At 36.4% G+C, this 23,646-nt stretch overlaps 1 protein-coding gene across 2 annotated transcripts in view; it reads right to left on the bottom strand.

Moving 5' to 3' along the window:
- Window positions 1-23,646, bottom strand: part of LRFN2 (leucine rich repeat and fibronectin type III domain containing 2) — a 530,695-nt gene that overhangs the window by 301,167 nt on the left and 205,882 nt on the right. For both annotated transcript variants that reach the window (XM_063444112.1, XM_063444111.1), the window contains exon 3: window positions 16,628-16,721. The gene's annotated coding sequence lies outside the window, so the exon portion shown is untranslated. The remainder of the gene's footprint in view (window positions 1-16,627; window positions 16,722-23,646) is intronic.

The following is a 23,646-nucleotide window of genomic DNA, read 5'->3' as shown; positions in this document are numbered from 1 at the left end:
ACTCTCAAGAGACCAAACTTCCAGGGTATACGGTTAAATGGTCAGATGAACTGAAAGTCAACTTCACACGTCCACAATGGCACCACATACTCAAATCAGCACATATCTCCACTATTTCCTTATCAGCACAAGAGAGCAATTATAAAAGATTAACTAGGTGGCACTATACACCGGCAAAGATCCACATGATACACACCACGTCTCCAGATCAGTGCTGGAGATGCCACCAAACAGGAGCAAATCATGCTCACATCTGGTGGCACTGCTCGCAAGTAGCAAAATTCTGGAACAGAATACATACTATAACACAAAGCATTTTTCAGACCAAATTTGCACTAGCCCCAGATCAATATATCTTTCTCATGCCTCCTCAGGGATTTTCAAAAATGCAAACTGCCCTCCTCCGCCATCTAATCATGGCCGCCACACAACTAATTCCCAAATACTGGAAACAACCCCATCCCCCCTCGCTTAGGGAGTGGATTCAGAGAGTGGAGGACACAAAACAACTGGAGGGAATAACACATGCCAGAGTAGGGAACTATACGAAATTTACCAAGGTGTGGGCTCCATGGAACGCCTTCACAGGATTGGAATCACACTAAACAAATAGTTACACTAATTTCACGACAAGAGGGTGATAACTGGGAGTGGAGGGTCCCGGGTACTGTCTGCGGGCGGCTGGGGGCGCAACGTAATCCAAACACGGACAACTACGAACCTAAACGATTGACATTGACAACAGTCCTCTTTACAGAGGCGACACAGGACTGAATGACATGACTATAGATTGCATGTATTTTGAAAATTTGTTGTAAGACGAGTTGAGGGAACTTACCTCCGATACCTCTCAAGTACTAACAGGCATCTTATCAAACTGTACATCTGCTCCAATGTTTTACATATTACGGTACTTAATGTATTACATCAACTATTGATACTTAACTTGTAACTTTCTATAAACTAAGCTGACCAACCGTTATTTAGAGAATTCACTAAACATAATGTGCAGCATTGCTTAACTCCGAATTCTACATTCAAAATATCTCTGTATGTATTGATTGCATTTACTAAACTCACGTTTGTTATTTGTGATAATTTGAAAATAATAAAAATTACAAAAAAAAAAAAAAAAAAGTGCTCTTCCTGGAATAAGAACTCTAGGGCATGGAATAATAAACGGGCCCTGTCACGGATTTACTAGTGATGGTGCTTATCCATTCTGTAAGGTTTTAACAATGTTTTTTTTCTCATTGCTATATGTTTGTACTGATTGCTGTATAAACCAATGAGTTGGAACACAAAGTTGAGATCTTATTTTTGTGTATTTAAAAATCATTGTAGGTCTGCACAAAATTTGAAGGAAAATGGTCAAAGCAATAAAAGCAAAGTAGCAAAGCCACAGCTCACCGCATAATCAAAGTGTGGTATGATCCCGAGGCCAAGAAGAGACGTCAAAAGGGATTTAATGATACATTCTCACATTGACTTTACTATTCGAGGCATCTTTATATGTACACAGTGCACTCGCTGACATCGTCTGGCAAGATAAGTGTAAAAGCTCAGGGAAGCTATATTTTTATTCTAGTTTATAGCTACAAGGAAGTAACAAGAAAAAAACACTTTCTCCATACTATGCAAGAAAACACAATGCAAACCTTTACACATACGCAAACACACACACTGCTTCTCTTACATATACACAGAAACACAATGCATTTCTTACACACACTCAATGCACACGCTTGCAGACACACACCATGCATCCATTATGCATACAAACACAGATTCACACAATGCATCCTTTACACACAACCAGAAACACACAATACATCCCTTATACACAAACACACACTGCTTCCACTACAAACAAATACACTGCATCACCTACACAAACTGGTATCCCTATACACTACATACCATAAGCACACACATTAGATCCTCTACAATAACACATAACACATCGCCTACACACTCCACTCCCTGTGTGCGAACTCATGGGTGGAACATGTAGGTGGACTTATAGGTGGGCCCTGGGGCCCAGACCTTGAGCTGTTTAAGGGGCCCCAAAAAATGGAGCTGCTTCCCATTCTACTAGAACTTTGAATTTTGTGACCACAGTTACAAACAGCCTCCAGAGATCCTGTTCTACACCAGACCAGTGGAGCCAAACTGCAGCCCATCATCATCCTCATCTGGTTGTAAGTAGGCAATCTAGTAAATTATTAGTGACACTAATCTATAATTTACCTCACATTAAAGGGACACTATAGTCCCCAGAACCACTTCAGTTTAATGAAGTGGTTGTGGTGTCTATAGTCAGTCCCTGCAGGCTTTTTAATGTAAACACACACTGTGTGCAGCACTGGCATTAGTTCATATGGCAGATCATATAGGTGGGGCATTGTGATGTCACATGGGGGGGCGGCAAATTTTTATTTTGCCTAGGGCGGCAAAAATCCTGGATCAGAGCCAGTGCAAGGATTTTTGCCGCCCTAGGCAAAATAAAAATTAGTCTACTGGTGACCCACAGGAGGGGGGTGCACTGATTGCACAGCACTCTCCTCCTGCCCAGATCCGTCTTTACCGCAGTGCAAGTGCCCTCTGCCCCTAATTTACAGTGGCTCACACTCACAGTAAGCAGTGCCTGGAGCCCTTTGCAGAGATGGGAACAAAGAGGTTCTGCCGCAGCTGGCCGTACTGCAAGCATTACATTAAACAGCTGTTCCCCATGTAGCCACAGGTGGCGCTGTGCTGGGAGAATGTGATTACTCTTCACTTCCTCCCAGCCTACAGAGCAGCGCATGGGAGAGAGAGAGGAGGAGGCATGATTTAATCTTACAATAAATCCTCTAAGCAAATCTTTATAAATTTGGGGGGATCAGCTCTGTTTCCACAGTTTATTGGTGTTTACTCTGAGGTCTGTATTAATATTGAGGGATTTCTAAATAGTAACATCAGTGTGTGTCAGCACGGCCAGCCGTTGGGGTGTTCAAGCTGTGCGATCACGCAGGGTGCCATGACAACAGAGGCGCCCGGCGGCCAACACAGCTCACAAGTTGGGTACACCAGCATATTTAATTTAAACGATTCGCTGGTGGTCCACTGGTGCGCACCAGCAATAGGTGCAGTCAGATTCTATCCTCTCCCTCATGGTTCCGGCGCTCAGTTAGTAAGTCAGAGCACAGGCTCAGAGATTCTCAGCCTCCGCTCTGACAACATTGAAAGTCAGAGCCATGAAGGAGCGGGTATGGCAAAGAGCTACGGATTAGCATAACATCAATATCCGTTATAAAACCAGGAAAAGGTGGGCATGGATGGTGAACTGATTTGGTGGTGCAATGGGCCACTTGACTGGTTTTGCCCCCCAGGCCTAAGGCTGCCAGCCCTCCCCTGAATGCAAGGGATCATGCAAACACGTATTTATGTTTCTTGAAATTTAGAAGTAATTTATCCTGACATTTTATTACTAATGCATCAATGTGCTTTTTCACAAAACAAAAGTAGACAGAAATAACCCAAATGTTCCCACTTGTCTTAATTCCTACTTCAAATGAAAAGTATGACATGCTACAACTTTGCTTTGCTATTTCACACTTGGCACATGTAGATAGATAGATAGATAGATAGATAGATAGATCGAGATATAGTTAGAGAGATAGATAGATAGATAGATAGATAGATCGAGATATAGTTAGAGAGATAGATAGAGAGATAGATAGAGAGATAGATAGATAGATAGATAGATAGATAGATATTTTTAAATGGCAGGATAACTGGTTGTTTATTAGGGCTTTTTGTGTGCATTTTAGAATTGGTTTGAGTTGAATTTTCTATGACAGATACAATTAATGGCATCGTAGAGAACACTCTGTCAGTGAAAATCTTTTGTCTATTATTCTGCTTAAAACATTATTTATTTTCATTTAGCAGTATTCAAGCTGCCAGAAATGTGTTGATTAATTTCAGCAGCATATTACCCAGCCTGCACACAATGCACAAGAAGACACTCACACACATCCATTTTTAATAGCTAAAGACATAGCCTTTGTGTACCTGCTAGAGTTTCCTTTGTGTAGGTCAATGGCTACACAAACATATATACCAAGAAATATACACATACAGTATATTGCTTCTCATACATATGTACAATATTGATGCTTCACAATTGTACTGGAAGATCCACTGTTGCCATAGCAACACCATGCTGGTATCTCCTTTAAGTAACCCACTGACGGTTGCATTATTCTTGTCTAGAATATCCCTTCTGATTGAATTCAATGTAGCCTTTTATAATAAACTCTTCAGCAGCAGATACATCAATTCATTTACACTGTGCTGATTTACAGTTCAATATTTTTTCTTTCTCGGAAGTACATTGTCCGTTTTAGCCAAATGCAGCGTATTCAATAAATAAATATGTGCAATATTATCTCATTTACAAAGTGAAAACACATTTTGTATTTCTGTACCGAGGGCAAATGTGCAAGTTAAATAAAATAAATGTAGACAGATAAATGCAGTAGGGTATAAACATGCAAAAGACAAATGTTTCTTATGTCAGAAGCAAAAATGTGTCATAAGGTTTGCATTGCTATACATGTAACTACATACATTACTACATAATGAAGAGGGAACTTAGAGTCAGCGGTAGGAAACAAACCTCCACTGAGTCTGTACACCAGAATGGCACTCCAGGTGTGTCTTAGGGCTTAACCAAATAGATATAAAACATATGAAACAAAATGACAATTCCTCTCCGAACTTGCTAAGAGGAAGTGTCTTCTGGAATAGTAACAGTATCCTTGTAAAAATAAAACTATCACATGCTGTATAACCCGATAAACTAAGATCAAATAATGATAGTCATAGGGCTGATAAGTCTAAACCTCTACCTATTACTAGGATCCAGTCCGGACCTAGGTGAAATCTAATTGGAACAACATCCACTATTAGGCTTTATTGAATATTGCCAAAGTGGAAGTTATACTCTAGGAAGAAATGTTGTGCGAGCTGTTTAATTGTGCCCACACAACTCTCCAATATCTGCTTCAAATCCCTAGATATTTTTAAGAGAGTGAGAGGTCTTAAATACAATCTAAATATCGAAATAGTAAGTGATAGGCTATTACCTATCTAAGGATTGTGGATAGAAGGTTCTGAGTGGGAGACACTCTAGTTACCCCAAACTCTTGGGAGGTAGCAAGAATCATTTACATAATAAATTTTTCCACAGTACCCTAGTGCAGTGTTTCCCAAACCAGTCCTCAAGGCACGTCAACCAGTCCAGGATTTAGGGATTACATAGCAGTGGCTAAGGTGTTTTTAGAAAAAAAAGAAAAAACACCTTAGACACAACTGGGTCACCCCTAAATCCTGGACTGGTAGGTGTGCCTTGAGGACTGGTTTGGGAATCACTGCCCTAGTGGTATTTAGAGTAGATAGATAAATGGGAATATTTTAATGGGCACTTGGTGATCTGATCCTATTGGCTCTCGAAACGGTTATATTTTAATTTTACTTTTGATTCCTTCCTCTACCTGTCTAGTCAGTTTACAACGGAGAGAGGCTTTCTCTGTCTTTATCTATCTACTCTACCACTAGGGTTCTGAATAAAGCAAGGCCTTATTAACTGTATCTTAGTGGAATATAATGACAATGTTCCTTGTGTTTGTTAATTAGAGATAATATAGGAATCACCAGATTTTCAGATTACCAATATTTTCATTGATGATAGAAGATGTTTCCAGTGCTTGGACCTCTATCAAGTCCTTTGTCAAGCTTCAGCTTTAGTAGAGGTCAAAAATGTTCTTGTCATTCTGGAACCTTAATAAACTTGGGGTGTTTATTTTCACTATTCTGGTATGCTGGGCCTTCTTTTCTAGCCAAATCTTTAAATGACCAGGAAAGACAACACATAATGCATCAAGTCAGTGGTAAACGGTCAGTGGCTAAAAGTGTGCCATGGGGGCAAGCTCTGAATTTAAAAGATATTGCATTACCTATTGGGGGATGAGCAAACATGGTGTAACAGTGTATACGTTCTTACAGTGTGCATCACTGGGGATAGTAATTGTGTGTGGAAAATAAATGTTTAATGAGTAAATGTTTAATTCCGTTGCTATTCCTGTGGTCATAACTCTGAATGCTCAGACCCATTTATGAGGTTGTATAATGAGTAGAGTATGTTTGTCATGTGGTTAAGTTTAAAGGGCTCTCCCAGTTATATCTTATGTAATAGCTAGCTGGGGCGCATGAAAATATTGCAAATAAACCCTAGATAAGGCATAGGCAACCTTCGGCACTTCAGATGTTTTGGACTACACCAACCATGATGCTTTGCCAGCATTATAGGTGTAAGAGCATTAAGGGGGATGTAGTCCACAACATTTGGAGTGCTGAAGGTTACCTGTACCTGCCCCAGATCAAGTTAGTTATTTTGTTATAGCTCTAGGTATGTTCATATGGTGCATTAGGTAGAATTAGAGGGATATAGGATTCAAATAACTGGAAGAACATGTCAATTACTGTGCAAAATCATTAGGTTGAAAGGCTTTGATACAAAGAAAAAAATTAGACCAACATAACAGGACATTTTGAAAGGAAAACCTGGGTTTACATACCGAGTAGAGACAGACACAGACAAATCCTCAGCCATCTCTCTCTCTCTAACATATATAAATAGCAAAACATATCTCAGGGTACGTGATAATGTGTACAATATACATTGCATCAGCTTGAAGGTAAATGTATTTTCTTATGTTTCCTTCCTCAGTACCCAGTGTTTATATTCCCATAGCACAGAAATCAAAGGAATATTAATGCAATGTATTTTCCCTCTTGAACAGGAAGGCATATTTTATTTGGTACGTGCTATCAAAATAATTTAATGGAAATAGTTGAGTGACACAATTCAGAGAGTTAGTGTTCCGAAACGTTTTTACTTCCATGCTTCAATAAAGGTGCAAATAATGAAATATTCTGTGGCAGGTACCAAACAGCTGCAACTACTCCCACAAATGAATAAACAAGCAAGCAGGTTGACAAAGTGAAAACAAAGCCATAATATTATCATTTAGCCTCTGTTCGTTTTAGACTCTGGCATTTAAACAGACCATACCTTCACAAACATCAGAATGTGAGATCAGTGCAGAGAAATGGTCAAAGGTTTTAACCCTGATCTCCCAACCAGTGGCAGAACTAGTGTAGAGAGGTGAAAGAGTGACGAAAAGGTAGATCGCTATCTGTCGTACAACATCCACAATGCTATTGCTATTCCAGCTTTGGATAAGCCATTTGCCCATGCTTGCTGGGTTGTATTTGCAAGCAGTGTGTTTGTGTTTAAATGTAAACATGTTTTTGTATGTGTGTGAATGTAGGGGTATTTGTATGTACTATTGCCAATAGAACGGTATGTACAAATACCCAAAAGTGATGTACTTGTGTGTAGTGTAGTGTGCTTGAATGCAGGAGTGTGTGTTTGCATGTAGTGCTGGCTTTTAAATGAAGGTGTGATTTTGTGGGAAGAGTTGGCATTTGTATATAATTTTAACATTTTAATACAGGGGTGTGTTTGTATGTAATGTTTACATTCATGTGCAGGATGGAGTGTTGGCTTTTAAATGTGGATGTACACACACACAGGTACACATACTGACACACAGATACAATCTCTGGCACACGCACACACACACAAACATAGATACACACACTGACACACAGATACACACACTGCCACATACACATACTGACACACACACACTGATGTCATAATATTTATATTTTCAGCCACCCTCCTGTTAGTATACCTTTTGTATGCAGGAGGGTGATTTGTTTGGGGTGCAGCTAGCTGAGGCTTATGTGTGCCTGTACTTCCTCCCTCCCACGCAGCACACATGTGCACATACTTCATTCATGCCGCCCTCTGAAGTCCTGAGCGCACTACCGCGCATGCGCGCGGCCGCGAGCTGAGCTGACTGACAGCTCGCGGTCTTTGCCTGCCCCCTCTCCTCTCTGACAGGCTGGAGAGAGAAGGCACGCACACAGTGCCTTCTCTCTCCTGCACACGTCAGACGTATTTTAATACATCTGGCGTGTACAGGGCCTTTTTAGGGCCCTACATGATAGGAAGTCCCTCTGGTGGCCGTCTGAGTGACGGCCACTGGAGGTATTCCTATCAATCAATGTAAACACTGTATTTTCTCTGAAAATACAGTGTTTACATTAGATTGCCTGCAGGGAGCTATAGATCTCACCTGAACAAATACATTAAGCTGTAGTTGTTCAGGTGACTATAGTGTCCCTTTAAAGGGCCACGGCGTCTGTCTGGGCCCTGTTCAGCATGGGCCAACTGATGGGCTCCAAAATGTGCAGGCCTTGGTGCAGCCACAATAGCTGCTGCCAGCAATATGTCTACCTTTGCCTAGTATAACAATGCAATACCAAGCTTTCATTGCTCTTTGCTCCAACGCATGTTGTTTTCATCCTACAAAGATATGCATTCCTCTGCCGGACTTTATGCTATCCCTCTGCAGAAAGGCAGCAAATGTTGTTCATGCTTCTCACAATCTCTAATCTACAGAATCTTTGTTGGCTGCTTCCAGAAATTTGAGTGGAGAGAAAGGCAGGGTTCTGCCTAGAACGTCTTGCAGATTGCATTAGCAGTCAGTAGTGTACTATTTTGTATCGGTATACCTGTACATATTTTTACATTTGGTGGCATGTTTAGGAAGTTGCATTCACCGAAATACCGTCATGATACTTTCATATACCCAAAAGCAGAATGTATCATTTTTATTTTTTGTATTTTGTCACAACATTTCTATATGAAAGATATAGTATTTCTGCTTTAACGCAAATACTTCAGACACGGTAGGTAATATTGCAAGAGATTCGGAGAGTCTCAGAAATAGCTTATTTTACAAATATTTTAACGAATAAATGAAGAAATTAAGAATTTTTTTTTTTTTTTCAAATGGAAAAGAGCTTGGAAGTGAGGAAGTTACTGACACTGACTTGTTTACCTTCCCATAATAACATGCCTATTTTCTTCGTCTCTTTCTTTATTTTTTTTTCGTTCTCCTTTCTGTACCTGTACTTGATAATAATCGCACTCATTGGAAGCTATTCCAGGTCTGTAGAAGTGTAGATATGTTGTTGTTGTTTTTTTGGAATGGCACAAATTTTGTCCATGCACTGACACACGGGAACCCTTCTGTTATTATTCTACTTCCAGGTGTGATTAATAGTTGTCAGGGATATTGTATTATGTTCTATGATAACCAACTGGATAGCTCTTCATATTCAACTTTTTTTCAGGCTACAAAGACAGTTACACTAATTCGACATTTAATGGACATCTTAAGTTTAATTTACCTTCAAAGATACTTATTGTAGCAATTTTAATCATATTTGAGAAATATATAAATAAAAAAGATGTCAATTATACTTTTTATTTGTTTTGATTTTAAATATATTATCCTATATAGATAACGGCTTTCATCTCACGACATTTTTGATAAAAAAAAAGTAACAAATGTATTTAAAACTTTTGACTACACACTTCCTCACTTATATTACACAATATATAGAAGAGAAGAACTTGCCCTATGATATGATAGTCTCTAAAAGGTAACCTTTAATATATTCATTAAAAAGTTCAATTTTATCACAAAATAAAATTGTGTGAAAAGTAAACCCAAAATAAGAATAAATCTAATGTGGTTAATAATGCATCGTTAAAAAAAGACCAACATTTCAGTTCCTCAGAGGGACATTCCTCAGGATCACAAACAAAATCAGGCTACTACAAAAGACTGTACATACCCCATTTTGAATACCCTGGGTTGTCTACTTTTTCAAATGGTATGTCATTGTGGGGTTCATTTTAATTTGTGGGCTGACATACTGTCTCCAAGGCAACATAGCCAATCTGGCAAATAGCAATTTACAAAAGTAGAAATTGTCAATTCTCATGTTTGACCCTGTAACTTTCCAAATCCCCATAAAACATATACTTGAGGGTTACTATTGTACTTGTGAGACATTACTCTACACAAATATGAGTGTTTTAGAGCAGTAAAATGTATTATACTGATAATACCACCGGTCAAATGGCAATTAATGTGGAAGAAATACAAAAAAACTAATATAAACGCTAATTTTGTCCAGGGTTTGTGACGAAGTGGCTACTAAAAAAGAGTGGGCATACCCCATTTTGAATCATGTGAGCTGTCTACTTTAAGAGAATATATGGTTTGATGGGGGGTAAATTACATTGGCCACTTCAAAAAATGTCCCAAATAGGACATGGGTGCATGATGACCAACTGCGAAAATTCCAAGTTGGAAAACTGGAATGCGCACCCTCCAAATAAGGTATTTTAGCCCCCAGAGAAACTGACACACCTGTACATGGAGGGTATCACTGTACTCAGGAGATGTTGCTGAACACATATTGGGGTGTTCTTTGGCAGTAACCCTTACAGTTCTCAGTACATGTATTCTTAAATTGCTCTGTGTGTCAAAATCACCAATTATTTATATTTTTTTTAAAATTTGCATTAAAAGAGTAAAAATACCCCAAAGTTTAATATCGTAGGTTGTCTTCTTTTAAAAATATATATATATATACATGTGAAGGGTTATTCAGGGATTCCTAACAGATATCAGGGTTACAATATAACTTTCATTAATTTTGAAAAAAAAAAACTGGTTTGAAAATAGCAAATAGCAAAGTGCTACTTGTAATTTTTGCCCTATAACATGCAAAGAAAAGCTAATGACATGTTAACATTGGGTATTTCTAAACTCAGGATAAAATGTAGAAAATATTTAGCATGGGTGTTTTTTGGCGGTTGTAGATGCTTAACAGATTTTGGGGGTCAAAGTTAAAAAAGTGTGTTTTTTTTAGATTTTTTCATCATATTTTATAGTTTTTTATAGTAAATTATATGATATGATGAAAATAATGATATCTTTAAAAAGACCATTTAATGGCGAGAAAAACTGTATATAATGTGTGGGTACAGTAAATGAGTAAGTGGAAAATTACAGCTAAATACAACACTGCAGAAATCTAAAAACAGTCACTAAGGGGTTAATCTGTGGACTGACTTTTACCCACTAAACTATGTCTTAGGGCTGTACTGGAAGTGCTGTAGTACTTAGAAGTCAGAGCTATGCAGAGATGAGCCCCAACGCGCGTTTCGCCGGTCAGACGGCTCCTCACACAATATATTTATTCTAACCAGAATCACCCACTGATTACGTGTGAATACATCCTAAGTGATTTTTTTCCATAAAAAAAAATGTAAATGTATCAAATAAAAAAACAAAACAATGAAAACAGCATTTTAGCCTCAAGTATAGAATTCTTGCAAGAGAATATAGCAAAAAAACACAACAAAAACAAAAACACTTTTTTTGTTTGTCAGTTTGCTTTGTAACCTCAGAAATTACCAGAGGGAATCGTTTTGATGTTAGACTACACAGAAAGTTTCTCAATCCGTCTCTGACAAATATGGCATTTTCCAGCCCACATAGACTCTGCTATCTGCACTAGATATGTTTCTTTTACAAAACATGTCAAGACAGAAGCAAAAAAAAATAAAGTTTCTTTGTTACTGAGTAATGTTACATAGTTCTATTCCTTCATAATATAAAAAGTATAAAGAATGTGTCAAATTTGCAAGAAGAATCCCCAGATGGTTCATTTTCCTGGTGATTGTTCTGCCTTTTGAGCAAAATCAGTAAGATGTGTTAAAATGTTCAGCTTTCACTGTTACTTCCGGTGCATACAGTCTGACTGACTGATAATCTTCGTATCCTTTGACAGCCCATCATGTTTGCTTTTAGAGTTTACCAAGTATGGACCAACATAAAATGAAACCAGCTGTATATATATTTCCCTTCTCAGTTTATACTCTCCTTTAATAGTGTGATTAGTCCTTCTACATGTCTTCCATATGGGTCTCATTTATCTGTGGTTAATACATTCAATTGTACTCTCTACAACTATCTGATGTAACAACGTCTTCTAACTTCTCACATAGGATGTGCTGGGATGTCTCTTAGTTAGAGGGATGGATTTTAGAATAATTGATGTTATGTTATAGGATAATCTGTGTTAATGTATTAGTGCCGTCTTTTTTTGCTCCAGTACTACTTTACAAACTGCAGAGAGATAGATGGTCTATTATGCCCCTCTATCTCTGCAGAGGGATTGTAAATAGCAGACCCCTCCAAAAAGAAACAAGAAAATAAAAGAGAGTTTCCATTATACCGCATTCTACAAACAATTTACTATCACAATAATTCATGGCTATGTTCTTATGTAGAAGACATAGGTGAGAGTTGTAACCTCAATAATTCTCTATTATATGGTAATTTGGTATAATTATGCATTATACTCACAGACATTATCTTTTACAATCGTGTGGTATTTTTAGAATGCTGCAATCCTAGAAATGTTATCAAGTTTTGGAAACTTGACTGTTTTTTATTTTTCTGTTTCTAAAACTTGGAATTATACTGTATATGACACAGGTGGTATTCCTGCTTCTATTCAATTATGGCAGCCTGCAAGATATGAGACTACAATATAGTCCTCAAAATACTTCCCCCCCCTTCTGCTTTTTCTTTAAACAATGAATGAATAAATAAAACAATTACATTTGTTAAGTTTATTTTAGGTATACATGGGCAGCAAAGGCTTTCTTGTTTTATACATGTTAACCCCTCATTTCATATAACCACAAATCTATTTATTTTGCTAATTAATGGGACACTATAGTCACCAGAACAACTGCAGCTTATTGAATTTGTTCTGGTGAGTATAATCATTCCCTTCAGGCTTTTTGCTGTAAACACTGTCTTTTCAGAGAAAATGCAGTGTATACATTAGAGCCTAGTGATAACTTCACTGGCCACTCCTCAGATGGCAGCTAGTGGTGCTTCCTGGGGCAGTGCTGCACAATGAGCAGCACTGGCATTCAGTGTCTCCACCCACTGCATGCAGATACTGAATTTTCCTCATAGAAATGCATTGATTCAATGTATCTCTATGAGGAGATGCTAATTGGCCAGGGCTGTGTTAGTCTTCTGCTGTCTCCGCCCCTGTTTCAGCCAATCCAAGAACACCACTTCTGATGATGTCAGCCAAGGTGGCGGACCACATAATGTTTTTTTTTTTTTTTTTTTTTTAATTGTGTTGGATTGAGGATCTGCTTTAACTTCAACTTTAACAGAATTATTAAATGTACTTTTTATCAATTTGATGAAAATGTTTACCCCATTTATCAGTATAGCATATTGTTCAGGTTTAATATTTGTAATAGTTAGAAATGCTAACTTTTCCTCTCTTTATTCTCTACCTTGATATCAACAAAACATAATATGCTGTCTTCTAAAGGTTATTCAGTACAGCTCAGCCTTGAATATTTGCTCTATAAAATCTTAGTTAAGAACAAACTATAATTCTGAGTAAATGTTGTTCTCAGAACACTATGTTTGTGAACAAAATGTTATTATTTTAGTCAATGCATTTTTTTTCCTTTCTCAGTTGAATTTTAGTAATGTTATCAAGGATTAAAACCACATGTACTGATTTAAAATATATATATATATATATTATACTTTGCACCGGACATTTTTGTTAGGGTTCATCAAGCATTGATATTGTAAATTTACATTATTTTTTTAACCTCCTTTACTATTTCTAACGTTTTACTTTTTAATACCAAGTTAAAGTTATTTTATTTTTTTTAAAAAACCCCTGTAATATTTATTTGAAACACAGGGTTTATAACTAACGTGTAAAACAGCAGTTTAGTTTATAGGTTGTTCAGTAATAGCCAAAAAAAAATATGTAAAATTATAATTTATTTATTCCTGCAAAAAATGTTGAGGGATATTATAGTTTAATAAATTTTATAGATGATTTGGTATTTTTAAAGGACAACGCTTGACATTTTATCATAGACACAGAATGAATATTTTATCGCATACAGTATGAAATAATTCCTGTATTATTGAATATTTAGATCCCTCCTCACTTATATAATACATGAAACTCTGGCAAAGAAATTTGTCTCCCCGAAGAATGAACCATCTGGTACGATAATTCAAGTTCCCCCTATCCACCAAAATGTAAAATAGTTTTGTGAGCATTAATCTTTATAAAGTATATACATTAGTCTGAATAATCCAGCAATATGTGCTATATCGGATGCTGCTGGATGCTATTACCATGTGCACATACACCATGCAGTGTCCCAGTACCCACTCTCATCGGTTGCTAAAATGCAGTCCAATATTATTGATCCATAAATGCTGCGGGGGTAACGAGAGCAATGTTTGCAGCATGCCTTCATATTGCAGAGGGACTGACCAGAATCCCGGCAGAGAAGAGCCGAGAGTAAACTGGTTATTTATTAAATGGATTTCCTTAGAATTATTGCAAGTTTTTATTTTTCGTTTTTTTTTTTTAAAGATTGCCTAAAATACAAAAATATAATATAATATATAGTTCTTTCGAAAATAATATGACACAAAAAGTTTTGTTTTTAAATAACAAGTTTAGAAAAATCACTTCATTAAAATTAGTTGTTTTCATTTATAATATAAAATAATTAGTATTTTAAAGGTTAGACATAGAGTTAAAAAAAAATGAAAAATAAAAAAATTATCTTTGCAGTTTCCAATCCTTTTGCACATTGACTGGAGTTTTTTTGTATCACAAGCCACATCAAGGCAAAACCCATTAGATAAATCCTACACTAAGAAGTGTGATTGTGTCCTACACTGGAATGATAATAAGAAACCTCCATTTATTTAAATGTGCATAAGGATTTGGGGTAGTGCGGAAGTAACTTTATTTTTTGTTTTTATTTTTATTGTATGTATCAGGGCTGACTTGTGCAATGGCCATTGCTGCCGCCCAGGTGTAGTGGGAGTTTGAGCGCAGGACTTATTTACATCACACAGCCATGTTACAATGCTGCCACCCACCCCATGTGTTCCCTATTAAGGGTTAATAAGTAGGGGTTTATAAAAATAATGTCTCACTAGAGATTTTACCTTTAAGCTGAAAACAGCAAAGTGAATTGTTAGTGTAGGACTCATTTAATAGGTTTTGCCTTGATGTGGCAGGTGAGCTTACACTTAAATGGCCATTGGAGTGATACTAAAATCCTCCAGTTATTTAAATGTAAATAGGGATTTGGGATAGCGCGCAAGCAACTTTTATTTCTTTATGGTATTTATTGGGGCTGATATGTACTATAGTCATTGCTGCCGCCCAGGAGTAGTGGGAGTTTAGGCTTAATTTTGTGTATAAATGAATTAAACAATTAAACAAATTTTTACTTGGCTTTGTTGCATCCTGTTTATAACACAGAATATTTTGCGTAGTAGATACAATGTATGCCTAGTATATGGTCTTTTAGAATAAACAGTATTTATTCAGTAGTTTGCAATAGTTATCTCAGAAATCATCATTAAAAAAAGATGTTATCTCAGAAATTCAGACTCCATGTTAGGCAAATCTATTTGTATTGTGCTAAAATTCTGGTTGCCCTTATAGAGTTAATAGGGGGTAGATGACTACAAAACTGGATGGAGTATTCATGGGATTGAACCAACAACTGTAACACTTGACAATATACAAAAATGAGTAGATTTACCATCTGACCTAGGCAAGCAACCAGTCCTCATATGGATGGTTAATGGGGACCCCAAATTCAGTTCCAGGCCCCTGTACAGCCCCTGGGCCCTAGACGGCTGCCTAGTGTTAACTTATGGTTAACACTGCTCTACGTGATATGGTCAGGCTATATGTCCTGTTTACTTTGTATTTTTATGATACAACTTATTTGGAGGAGTAGGATCCAATGATTTCGAGGTCCTATTTTTTAAGGGTACTACAGAAAATTCAAATATGTACAGATAAATGCAATGCGGCCAATTTCCTATACACCAGTAGCTCACTCTTTCACTATTGATGTGATAAATGAGATTGCTTTAAGCTCAGCACCACTCTCTAAATATTAACTATTGTTGTAATCAAGTTTTGTATTGTATGGATGTAAAATCTGGTTGGAATCGTCAATGTTGAATCTTCTTAATTTCTTCTTCTCTTCAGTTCATTTATATATACACGTCTTTTGTATATATAGTCTTGGGCCAAATTTGCTCGCAACATTATTATATGTCTATATTAATGAAAAGTACTAATACGCAATCTGACTTACGGTTTCCCCAGGTTTATTCTTAGTTACTGATACATAATAAAACAACAAATGATGTGACAGGATAATGGACATTCAACAGCAGATGGTAATTGCTGGACTTCTGATGGGAGAGTTACATCCTTACATCTTTACATCGAGAGAGAGCCAGAGAGCCAAGAGAGACCTCGTGTCCCTTTGTTCAGTTACTATATAGAAGTGCCCATACTGACGTCAGAGCATAACTCTAGCCATATAAGGACAAAACCCCCAACTTACATTCCAGAGCTCTCATACAAAGAAAGCCATGTGACTTAGACCATCTGTTACTTATGTCAATCCACACATCCATATATAATCAATAGAAACATAGAATATGCAATATTCTACACTGGAACTTACCCTAAATTTAATAAGGGATGCTTTGCAGAATAAAAGAACACATGGCCTCTGTTCCGGTTCCTTTTTTTTTGTTTTACTTGCTTCAAAAGATCACCTGAAAATAAATATAAAGAAGGTTATAATAAATCTCTTCTGCAATATTCTAAGAAAATGAGATACGAAAGATCGGAAAGACAGATGGGAAATTAAATAACAGGTACCACTAACCTTCAAATGACATTTCATAATAAGGGAAATATATGAACAATTAAAAGCCGGAGATTACATGACCAGTAAGAGAAAAATAGTCAGGTTTGACCATTTGGAAAATACCAAGTCCATAGTTAATACAGACTCTGAGCTCAATTAATACGAAGGAATGCAAGTAAAAGCTGTTCTGAATATAATCTGACTCTTACGGGTAATTACCGGAAAAAAATGTAACGTTACATTTTCATTTATTAGTGTGCTTAATAGTTCTAAAATATTAAGGTTCTTAGTGTTTATTGAAGGATTATTTAGGAAAGTATTCTCAAGGAAAACATAATGAAGCAGGAACGAAGAATATATTTATTGAAATAGCTTTAGCAAGAAACAACAGAATAACATAACTTTCAAAACAATAAAAACAATATTAAAATGCAATGAAAAATAGCGTTAATTTGGAAGGAACACTCCACATTTCTAAAGTACTTTAACCTACTGAAAGGTTTTATATGCGAAGAGTGTATCTTCGTGTTTCATTTTACAAAAATGCAGATTTTACTAGAAACTGGTACTTTTATCAGACAGACAGACACATTTTTTTTTGTTTAGGAATTTTATTTCTTCCTGTGAATTGCAAAAAAGTCATATAGAGATAGCTATGCACATGTTTAATCAATACAGAATATTTTTTCTGTAGTAGAAAGTATATCCAAACATTTAAATACATGGCCTGGCTTTTTTTTTTACATAAATCCACATATTGATTCAAATATTTATTAGTAAAAATGAAATTATCTTAATATGTGACATATGCTATCAAAATAAAACATTAATCTTAACAGGCTCATCTTTTTTTTTTTTTTTAATTCTTTATTTTGGTTTGTGCATTGCAAAAACTGGTGAGCCACCACGGCTCATACAAACATATCCTGTACAGGCTCATCTTTAACCTCAAAATATATGTATACAATTCACAAAGCTTTAGCTACAAATATTCAGGCTTAATTAGTTAGATAATATGGTAAATCACTAGAAGCAGATTTTCCTTCCACAGAGAAATAGGCTTCAGATATTGCACGTAACGAGGGACAGACGTTTTAAGAGATTATGTCCTACGATGAACTGCTTATGCCACATCATTGGTATGGTATTTCACAGACAGAGGAGTGATGTGGTTCAGAAATGGGAGACAAGATGAGGAAGGCTCTTTTTAACCTTTGGTAAATCATTTAATCTCCTTCAGCCTCCATCTGGAAGGGTTTGTACCATCTTAGAAAGAGATCCTGACCTGCTGTACAATGTGCAATACATAGATTTTAGATTTCTAAAAAAATAAAAGATGCAGATTACAGTAGAAATTGTTGATGTTCTGTCTTCAAAGAAAAAAGGAGGATTTTGTTTTGAAAAAACAGAAAAGAAAAATCTAAAAAATGATAATATACCTTTTGGGGCATATACAATAGAATGTTAGTTGATTTAATTCCTTGCCATTTTTGTATGGATAATATACAAAAAAAACTAATCTTCAAGAAAAATGTATAAGCATTATCATCTCATTGCATTAGCAGGGGGAATGAGCATCTAATCTCCCGGCTCTTGCTTTAAGTTAGCACGTATGAAAACAAAAATAATATAATTTTATGTGCTGTCACTTACGTCATTCTGCTTGAATTTTAGAATATATACAGAAATATCAAGGATATTCTTTTATCAAACAACTAAACAGCATTGATTATGAAAGATATATGTAATAACGTTTATATTTGCACTGAAATATATTAAACCAATAAAAAGATTATTTAAAGAAAAAAAAGTTAGCCCAAATGACACCTAAACGCGGTATTCATAAATAGTAGATTAGTGCTTGGTGAACAAAATCGTTTCTCTTTGTTTTCTGTCCATGTGATGTTTCAATTAGAATGAATTCCATTTGTGGGATTGTTTTGGGAAAAAACAACTTGGAGAAATCTAAATGGTACAAAAATATGCCTATTTTTGTATTGCTAAACATATACATAGCATATATATTATGCTTATATTTAGCAGTACACAGATTACTTTCAAGCCATTTGGTTCATAGATCAAGTGAAAATAATTAACCAACAGATGGGAAAAAAAAATCAAGAAGAAGAATGAATCTATCTTTATATATGATAGATTTATTAAATATTTATTTTTTTATGCTCCTACTTTTCTCCGACTGTTAGTGACTTTTCACTCGATCGATAAAATAAACATGTAGGGGCTGTTCCATAACCATTAATGATCTTTTTTTCCATCAAACATCTTTTTTGGCACCAAGGGTGGAATTGTAAATCATAAAACAAATGAAATGGCTCATTTATTGCATGTTACATTTGTTTCGTCATATTCCGATTCAGTATTATGGAATTCTGATAACTCGCCAATCACCCAAAATTCACAAAAAAAATGATTCATATGAAACTGAAGGCATAGTGAGGAGACCGAAGAGTAATCGGTTAAAAAAGTTACATTGTCCCTTCTGGAAGGGGATCTATAACATGCTAGAGATGTTCTCTGGAAGTCCACCCCCCTTTGAACCCATAGCGATGTTGCTACACCACACGAAGGTCCCTAAATAATCATATAAAAAAAATCTATCACGATCCACATTCTGAACATAGCCAAGCAGGTTATTCCACAATACTGGAAACAGACGGTGACTCCATATGAGCCTCATTGTTCTCACAAATGGTGGAGCTCGAGGCAAAACATACATGAAGACATGATCACACTGGCTACTGATTACAGACAGAGCAGACTTCACAGACAAACTACAATACTGAGCAACATAGACAGACTACAGACTATTCTGCACCAACCTCCCCCTGCCCCAACCTCCCCCTGCCCCAACCTTTTTTTTTCCTCCCTTGCTCTTTCTCTCCCTTTTCCCTCCTCTCTCCCCCTTCCTCACATTCTCACAATTTTTGATCGTTAACATCTGCAGGTCACTAAAGCCCGCTCTGATGTTCCCTTTCAAGAGTATATAAAGAAAAGTAATAAAGAAAGAAAAGGTCAAGAGCCAATAATTGACACACATATTGTTATGTTATATGATTTTGGACCTGCAAGTCCTCAGGTAATTGGGGCCTGGGCCCACCCACTAATAACACTTCTATGAACATTCTGCTTCTTTATTTGAGATATCTAAGGGACCTGCGAGTCTTGCAACTTTTCTTTCTCATTTCCTTTACATATGCATATGCTGATAAAACAATAAACATTATATTTACAAAAAAAATTAAATTACATTGTTTGCCATTATCTAAAAAGGGAAATGTTCTGTGGCAAACTACACATACATGAAGATATAACAAAGTTCGAGAAATTACCAAAAATGGTCTGTGTTGTGCTTATCCATCGTTAGTCTAGTTCAATGAAGGGTGCTCTTGACAATGCAAATGTGTCTCTAGTGCATTTCCCATAGTACTTAGCAAGCAATAAAGTTGAGCACCATAGGAAATGTAGTCTACAAGGCCTTTGTTGCCAAGGATAGCCGTCACTGGTCTAAATAAAGAAAATATTCCTCCAGCACTAATATATTTAGAAAGCTTTTAAATAGACTTCTGGTGGTACGCACAGGCATATCTTCAGGATGATAATTAAGAGACTTAGATGAATTATAGTCAAGTTAAAACTGTCATTCCCACAGGGTAAATTATAGGGCAATCCTTTAATGCAACTTTACTTAAAAAGCAAAAAACCAAAAATGATTGATTAGTAACTATAAGGCTAATTAGGTGCTGTTAAAAAAATAATATATTAGGATAAATCAAATAAACGGTCTACTTGTCAGAGCAGTATTATAATATTAACCATCAATGTGCAAGAGCAGAGTAGGACGCTGGTACAATGTTAATAGCAATACATTTAAATACAGGCATGCATGTGAACACAAACCGCAAATATTCTGAGCTGTTCAAAGTTTGCACGCTCAGAGATGCGGCTGTGTAAATTGCCAATAAAGCTAGGTTGCGTTCCAGTGTGGATGGCCGCAAAAGCGCGAAACAGCTGCTCATGTGTCATGACGTATGGCGTTACGCTCGGCGTGGTTCCCGCATGGTGGTCACCCAAGAAGACGCACGTACCGGCGGATTTAAAAGGAAGAAGACCGGGGAAGAAGATAGAAGCTCCTGAGGATGTCGGATGATCGACGAAACACGTTGAGCCTTGCTGAGAGAACCCTGAAACTTGGTATAAGCAGTCTTCAAAGCACTTTCTTGAACTATTTATGTACTTTTAATCTGCACTTTAATCCTGTGCTACGAATTGCGTGCTGTGAAGGGAAAGTGGGTGTCAGCAGTTTTTGTGAGCTCCTTATACTACCCTTTACTTGATTTGATCTGCACTTTAGCCCTTGCACTTTGATTTTGTGTATAATATATTTTGTGCTATAAGCTGCTAGCCATAAGGGTTTCAAGCATATCCAGGCTTCTTAGTGCTAATTGCACACCTATATTTTGTGGTAATATTCAATGTATTTGTTTTAATTTAAAAAAAAATTCCCATACATTGTACATCATTTTTACTAATTATTTTTCTCTGTTTTCTCTCCATTTTTGAGATATTCAAAACGAAGTTGGTAAATATTAGTGAGTGTGGCGCCCCGTTATATAGTAATGATTTTATCATTACTTTGTGCTGCAATGTTAAGAGATTCCATATATTTCACTCATGAACCTTCAAGCTTGATAGCTACAAAATATCCTGCCTTACATGTACTCAAGAAATATATATATATATAAGTTGGTTAATCACTGCTAGACATAGACCACAAATGTGGTATTCCAGCACTGAAAGACCAACTGTAGTACCGTAAAGAGACTCCAGGGGTCTCCAGGGGCTTAACCCCAAGGGGCTCAAAAATTAGAAAAAACACACAGAATATTAGTCACCATGCCATAAGGCAAACTGTGGCTATCTGTGTAAACCTGGACATATATAAGTAGTCTAGAAGGAAATCATGAAAAATACTTAGTACAGAATAAGGAGGTATTCCTATAGGATGTGAATATAAAAAAAGTATATACAGTAATATTATATTACCCCTGGGTGAAATAATGATATAACCAGTATATCCTTAGAAATTGATAGAAGTACTGGGCTTTATTAAGACTGGCCCTTAACAATTCTATACTATTAGGTATCTGGATCTAATATAGTCACCCACATAGGGAATAAATGAGACTACCACTTGAAGATTAGCCTGGTATAGTATAGGCACCCCCTAATATAAAATTAAAACCAACTATACAATGTTGTCGAATAAGTTTGTCTTATGGCATGGTGACTAATATTCTGTGTGTTTTTTCTAATTTTTACATGTACTCTAGGAAGGGATTAGATAATGCTATTGATACCTACAGAAGTCATTGTAATTGTACAGTCTTTAGTGCACAGCTCTGATCTTTAATAAGATGATATTTACCAGCACCCCCTCTTTTACACCCCCTCTCTATAAACAATAGACAATTCCCTGCTCAGTATACAGTTGGCATAGACATTAAGATACCTCTTTGCCATCTTCCCCATGCTGAAACCAAAAAGTTAGGATGCTGCCTGTTGATCCTTAATTTCACATGGATTAGATCAGACAGACAGACAGACAGATCGATAGATCGATAGATCGATGGATGGATAGATAGATAGATAGATAGACAGACAGACAGACAGATCGATATATCGATAGATCGATGGATAGATGGATAGATAGATAGATAGATAGAGTTTGATTAACCCTGTTAATAGTGTTAACCGTTTGTAGTTCATTTTTGGCTTGTGATCATAGACAATATGTGTTAATACTGTTTTTAGACATATTTCAACATGTGTAGTACATGCTTTCTAGAGTTTCTGTCCAACTATGTTCTGTCTATTCCAACATTAATAACTATTAGCCTAAGCCCCATACTGCATTGATAAAGAACCATATCTTAGAGTCATTAAACTATAAAAGATATATATCATATCAATATCTCATAGTATGCCCTACATATAGTATTTAGAGATCATTAAAATGTTGTAAACAGTGACAATATTAATGCTCTTTTGAATTGGAATTTCTTCCATGTTTAATAGAGAATTATCAAAGCATAACACGTATTTCAGTGTTTCAGTAAATTGCAGCTAGCGTTCATGATATACAGAGAGAAAAGTTGTGGCTAGTGATTTTGATAAAAAAAAGAAAACATGTTGCACAAGAAACAAATGATGGAAATCTGACCTTTTCTGTTGAGTGTGCGTGAGGCTCCAAACACCCTGTGACTACAAGCTATTCCTGCCACGGAGCAGAAAGAAATATTGTGCTTTTGATTTGTTTTCTGTGCTGTCCTGGGTCTCGATTAAGAAATTGTAATTTTGCACGGAGAGGATTAATTATATACAGTTTTAGATGGAACTGCACTGGACCAAAACTAATATTGGCCTCTGAGGATATGTTCTGTTTATTTATTTATTTTTTCGAAGTAGTGGTCTAGCGAATACTCTGCTCAGGACCATGTGAAGGGATGCTAAGCTATTGCAGCTTTTTTTGAAGTGATTCATCTTGTATTAGCTCCACGGTTATATTCATCAACATAAAAGCATTTGTTCTTGTTACAGAGGGCAAGCTCCCACAAACAGGTCAGCCTCCTGCTACAATAAAAATGTTGTGTAATCTGTCTCTGGTGTGATTGAGACTAATTACAGGCATATTAATCCTTGTTAACATTTAGTGGGGAGTCCTGTAGCTTGTTAGGTGACAGTGAATGCCTAGTATAACCGAAGGTACAATCACCGAGCAAGCATCGCTACCAGGTACATTTTCTGAAACT

The sequence above is a fragment of the Pelobates fuscus genome, chromosome 2 (genome assembly GCF_036172605.1).
Source record: "Pelobates fuscus isolate aPelFus1 chromosome 2, aPelFus1.pri, whole genome shotgun sequence".
NCBI lineage: Eukaryota > Metazoa > Chordata > Amphibia > Anura > Pelobatidae > Pelobates > Pelobates fuscus.
This window is presented reverse-complemented; position numbering and strand designations above follow the sequence as displayed.